Raw genomic sequence first — 6,825 nt, 5'->3', positions numbered from 1 at the left:
GGTTGGTTTGACAGCTCTATTAACAAAGATAGTTGTGTTTGATGGTAGATTGGAGATGTACCACTCATTTTGGACTTCATTGCTAGGCTTAGATGTCGATGGTATTTTATTCAATAGTTTATTGAAGCGAGAGTTGAAGTATTTGATAGGTTCTCTTGGCTCGGCTTTCAAATTGGAGAGATCATTAATTAAGGTAGTTGTAGATCTATCATCTCCAAACATTGTTAAAAATTTCTCTTGAAAAGCATCCCAACTATTAATAGAACCTGATAGTAATGAAAAGTACCATGATCCTGTGTCTCCCTGCAAAGTATATGGGAATAGTCTTACAACTGTGTCTTCATCCTCTACTTGATTCAAGTTAATGGGAAACATAAAAGTATTTATATGTTCCTCAGCCAATAGGCCATTATCAGGATTGAATTTGGGCAGCCATTTTTTTGGATGTGCTGATAATTGATGTAAAGGAGAAGCCATCCTAATAGCCCCTGGGTTTGTCCATGGCCTTGGAGGATTTTGTAGGGGATTATGTGCCATTGCTAGTCTGTGGGTATGGGAAGTTGTTGCAGTAAGGTTTGAATATGATTGAGTAGAAGAAGATATAGCTCTTGTACCTGTGTGAATCATGATCTGGAGTGGTGAGATGGATGATTCATCTTATGAGGGTATAGATGGGATGGATGAAGATGATGATAAAACCTCACTGTGAGATTCAGATGGTATCTTCTTAGCTTTCTCCCTGCTTGGAAGAGGAAATTTGAACAAAGGTATTTCAAAGTTTTTACTCTATGCTCTAGTTAACTGCCGAGATGGAGTGAACTGAGAATTATCACTATCCTAAGATGTCTCAGATCCTTCTTGTGATAGCAAAATCCCTTGTAATTTTTGAATCAAATATTGAACTTTAGGGCACTAGGTAAGAGAAGAAATCTCTGGATCGATTGGGTTTTCGGCAACGGGTTGTATAATATCTTGTGCAACTTCTTGCTTAGGGTCATGGGATTTAGAAGACTTTCGAAAAGTTGGAGGAGAGGGTGAGGCAGTCTTACTCTTAGAATGGACTGTTAATTTAGACTTACTTTCCATACAAAATTCAGGCCCCCTTCTAGTGCCAAAATTTTGAAGCCTCGAAAATCGTTGCCTAAACATGGGGGAAAAAACCCAATCCGGAGCTTGATTGGCAACTCCTTTTCCATTTGGAGTAGTGGCTCTAATTGGGGATAATGGGACCAGTTTCCCTATCTGTTTAATGCTTGTGCTAAATGGGGTGATGTGTGATGTTTTAGAGTAACATTTAAGCTAATGGTAATCTATTCTAAACTAATCAATCACAAATGAATTTAACTTCTAATTTCTAAAAGCTATCTAATCATAATATACCCAGGATAAACTTGATGTATGCGATCTACAATAATTTCTAAAAGCAATTGGTAATAAAGATCATTCAATTACGATTAGAGGTGAATAAGTTTCAACAACAATTGTTTCGTATAAAAAGTTAGCCGAAATGATTATGCGAAATATATAGCATAAAGAGTTATTCATATATTCAGCATAAAATAAAGATCATCATCATGCAGAAGTGCAATAACGATAATAAAAATTCAGACTTTCATACATAAATAATTCGAAAAGAAATGATTTCTTAATACACAAGTAAAAAGGATTACGAGATAAAAATACCATTTATAATACGTCCTACTCATGTGTTTCAGCGATATTGATCTATCTTCAATCCATTCAACATCATCTAAGAGTACAAAAGTGCAATTTCAGTAGAAGATGTTAAGTCAAATAAAAATAAATCATGTTCCATATATTGAACCAAAACTTCTTCAAAGGGACAAAAGCGCATGTTTTGAAGAGATTTTCTGATAATATTGCAGACCCCTCTCTAAATGCATGAGAGGGGTTTAAATACTAAGTCCATAAAAATAAAAATAGATTATTACAAAAAAAGTTGAGGATGTTTAAACGACCTGCCTCAGTTTATGCAAAAATAAAATCAAAATTAAAGTAAACATGGTGACTAACTATGTTGCATTCGATCCTTCAGATCATAGATATCTATCATAGGCTTCAGTTGTGTAGGCCAGCCGACTTTAGCTTTCAACTATCCATTGAATATGACATCGGTCAGTGCTAGCGCCATTTTCTCAACAGAGGTGGTTAGTCATCGCTGGGTCATCCATTGGCTATGAGGCTTGACCAAATGTTGCCAATATGCCTCCCAATCTAGCCTGGTCGTTTTCCTTATCACTTCTACTTTTTCCTTCGCTGCCTGTTTCCATTGTTGTTCAAGTTGTTTTGCGTCTGGAAGGAACCCTGGAATGGACTCTGCAACTAGATTGGCACCATGCAAAATCTCATTGATATTTTCTATGATAATGTTTGATGTTGTCACCGCATCCGCTATTTCCTTTTCTTCTTCTTTAAGCCGAGAATCCCAGCTTGAAAACATAATTTCCTTATGTGATTCTTCTAGCTTGGGCAGGTCGGATTTTCTCCCCTCCTCTGTATTTTTCCAAGCGATGTGATCAGAGACCTTTTTGAAGATATCATCATATTCAAGTTGCATTTCTATGACTTGACTTGTCAGTTTATCATTTGTTTCGCAATAAGAATTCCAGTGTCAAATCTTCTGGCACAGTAATTCTTTCTGAAGTGTCAACTGGGAATTAAGTCTAAGTGCTTCAGTAATAAATTGATCGATCTTTGGATCGTCTTTATGAATATAAGTTATTCCCTGTACTTGTGCTTCCTTCTTGGCTAAGCTGATTCGATTAACTATTTGCATCTGTTCAAATTCCTGTTGAAGCTTGGCCAACTGTATCTCTGCCCGCTGGTCAGATTTGAATTACTGTAATTGTTGCTCAAGTGATGTTATTTTATTTTCCTTTCCTCTAAGAAACATTTGGACTTCTGTTTCTCTGTCTATGGTTATTGTAGCATAGGCACCTGCAAACTATGAGAGTATAGTTAAGTTGGCAGATGGATCAATAGGCGAGTCCTTGCATAGGACATCCATTAATTGATTTTTAGGGGTAGTAGCAACTATAGAGTCCAATTTTCTTTTATTTCTTTGCCTTTACACCAAAAAATTATGTTGTGGGATATATAATACATCCATAGGGGGTATTTCTTCAATATTCATAATTATCACAGAGGTGGGGGTAACAGGGATATGCTCTAGTTCTAGTTCATTTGCAGTTTCTTCCATTGTAATTTCCAGAGTTGTCTTCTATTGTAGCATTTTTAACTCTGGCACTTGTTCCTCTATATTGAGACTTTTATTAAAATTATCCCATTACCATGGGTTTTATTGGTTGTGTAGAGGTAGTAGGGATTTCAACCTACTTGCTAGTTGAAGCTTCTTCAACTATCTTTTGTGTATATTGGGTCGTACCCTCGATGCTCCTGCTTTTGCCATTCTGTGATGAATGTCGTGATTCCTCAATATATTTTTCTTGAGATTCTCCTCCAGAATCATATTTGGAGTTTTATTTGGAGTCACCTTCCATAGTCACACTGGGAGTAGGCTCCCTTATTGGTTCAATTAACAATTGGTCCAGTGGGAGCATTGCTAGCCTCTTTTCTCTATAACTGTAAAACTTTTCTAGATCTTATTGGTTAAAAAGTAGCTATGCCATATGTTTCACCTCTGCAAAGGTGTTTTTCTTCAAAAATATATCATCAAAAGCATCCTCCTCATTAGTAAATACTTTTATTTTCACCATAGTGGTGAAATTCTTGACTGTGCCAAATGGGTCATACTGTCGTCCAGGGAATTTGGGTATTGCAGAGATAACATGTTCTCTGCTTCTTTGGATGGTGTCTCAGGTTGTGTAGTGCAAATTCTCTACATTGTATAAGGAATGCAAGCCAAATGGCCTTCTTTGACTCTTTCATTGCATGGCTCATTCCACCCTCACTGGCTGTCTAGTAGGTTATCTCGCTAGTCATCAATTCCTCTGGAACATAGTATGGGAGGATGTGGGGGGAGGTGATGCTGCCAAAAACTCTGATATATGTAAATTTTTCCTCCCTGAACCATCTGGCCATTGGGAAGATGTCAACTTTAGCTTCTTGCAAAAACATGGGGGTTTCTCGATTATAAATCCGCTTGTAAATAGGGAGCATAACTCCATGGCAAATCTTGAAAAAATGTGGTTGAAAATTGGATTCCCACATGAAATTGTGGTACACATGAATGGGAAGTGGATTTAGAATAGTCCATTTCCATCCAAAAATTGGGAACTTTGAACTAAAACAAATAGCATCCATAACAGAGGCGCTCATAAAAAATGGAGAGTAAACCCTTGAAGCAATACTTCTTATCCTTCTATACTCGATAATTGTTTTTGCTAAATTATATGACAAGATTTGGGACCAATTCATAATAGTTGCATTAACGACTGCTTCTATTAATGACAACCACTCCCGGGAGAACTTTGTACTATCAGATCTACCAAATAGTCGACATAACATAGTCCCAACAAAACTATAAGGGGGACAAAAAGATGTAGGAGTGTACATACCATTTTTGTCTTTCTTGATTTTCTCTTCATTATTCGACCAGGCACGAGTGCAATCCGTTGGGTCATTATTCTATTTAACAAAATTTTCGATGAATTACCTATTGTAGATGACATGTGGCTTTGGTAGGTGGTACATAAGCCATAAATTTTCCGAGGTAAAAGATCCAATCACCCATTGGCTTCTCGTCCTGAATTCTCTATATAAAATATATCCTTCATCGATAACACATTTTACCATGTCAGCATAAGGGATTAACTTCAACTGAGTGCCTATATGGTGTAAAAATGACCAAGCCATCTATAACATGGAAGTGTCTGAGGAATGTCATCCATCAACTGTAACATTTGTTTCCATAATCCTCATTTGTTCCTCCTCCAGTATGTTGTACATAGTCTACCATGTATAGGTTCCTCCCTCTCTGTTGCATGTGTTATCTATGAATAGGGGAGTCATCTCTGTCTTCTTAGAGGCTACAACCTTGCCTTTCTTCCCCATTTTTCTTAGCATTCTACTCTGCGAGTTTTTCCTGAAATGAAGAACAACAACTATCAGACACTCAAAGATGAACGTAGAAATGAAATAATGCAGATAGATTGTAAAGGTGGTAAAAGAAGCATTATTTGAACACAGGTAACAAGATATCATATCAAGTTAAATGGCTTTTCACACATAAATGTAGTTATTTCCCACTAATTCCCAATAATGATTTATTAACCCTTAGATTTAATGCTCATAAATTTTTGTGTCGAAAAACAGGATGAAAGCTTCTATGGTGGTGAGCCATTATACTGCGATGATAGCGATTGTGCGATTTGCGAAGTAATATCGCAGATTGCAATATCGCAAGATGTGCCTTTTAGCATTCTTACCTCCTACTATGTGTCTGCGAGATGTGAGATGCGAGCCGTCCATTTGTTGTTTCACGTATGGTTAATCGCTAGGTTCATCCTATGCAATAGACTTGACAGACTTGAAATATTTTCTTTTAATACTCTAAGGTGTGGGTCTAGGTGTGAATCGCATTTCGCAATATCGGCTTGTGGTAAGTGTAAAGTGTTTGCTTGAATACCCGAAATGTGATGCGATAAAAGTCAAAGCACCATTGTGGTTACACAACTCGCAAATCTTGCTATATCATATTTAAGAGAGAACTCTTTATGGGTCGTGTTATGCGATGCGAGACTTAAGCCTAAAAAGCTTAAGGACTTCCGTTTTCGTCAGATTTTATGATAATTTAGACCATGGAGCCCTTATTTTAAATGCTTTGCTTGATTTTGGAGGCTTTTAGAAAGGTCCTTTAGTTGGTTTTAGACATGCTATATACAAAAAGGTAAGTCTTTAGTAGTTCCCAAAAAGGTTTTTGATTCTTATGTTTGCTTTATTAAAAAAATAAAAGAAATGACTAAACGCTAAGTTTTGTTTTTTGAATGAAAAATTTTAAAGGGTCCCCATTTAGTTAATGTAATGTTAACTGCTATTATTAACAAATGGGGGGTTGTTGAATACCACAACAACACTATAATGGTCATCTCCATCTGCATAAATGTGTCTTCTGCGTCAAATCTGGTTGTCTCTTGGGTTTTGTTGTGTCTAAAGAAGGCATCCGAATAGATCCTCTAAAAGTAGAGGCTATTGTAAATTTACCCTCTCCTTCATCCTTGCACCAATTGCAGAGTTTGCAAGGAAATGCCAATTTTCTTCGTCGTTTTGTCCCTAATTATGCTGAGCTTGCCAAGGGATTTACTCACTTACTTAAGAAGGGGATCCCATTCATTTGGGATTAAATTTCTCAACAAACTTTTGATGCTTTAAAGCAATCACTCATTAGTGCTCCTTTATTGCATCCCCTCGATTACCATCGCGATTATTTCTTGTACTTGGTCGTGGATAACAGTACAGTTTCCATGGTACTTGTGTAGGAATATGATGTTGGAAATGAAAACATGGATTATTATTTGATTCAAAATATTATTAATAGAGAAACTCAATATTCTCATGTCAAGAAGCTCCCCTTGGTAGTGGTCCATGTTGTCCAACGATTTCACCATTATATTCTTCTATGAAAGACCACAGTGATTTATGACTGTAACCTGATGACTTATATTCTGACCCATGAATTTATTGGGGGAAAATACTCTAAATGGATCATTATCCTACAAGAGTTTGATTTGGAGCTTACTTCCACTAAATCACAGAAGTCACTAGTTTTTTCTGAATTGATTTATGCCTTTCCTTCGGCAAACACCTCGACTTATTTTGTTTAGCAGATTCCTAATGAAACCTTGT

Source organism: Pinus tabuliformis, chromosome 5_2, assembly GCF_031772625.1.
Source record: "Pinus tabuliformis cultivar Carrire ecotype Pingquan chromosome 5_2, CPIR1, whole genome shotgun sequence".
In the NCBI taxonomy this organism is placed as follows: Eukaryota; Viridiplantae; Streptophyta; class Pinopsida; order Pinales; family Pinaceae; genus Pinus; species Pinus tabuliformis.
This window is presented reverse-complemented; position numbering follows the sequence as displayed.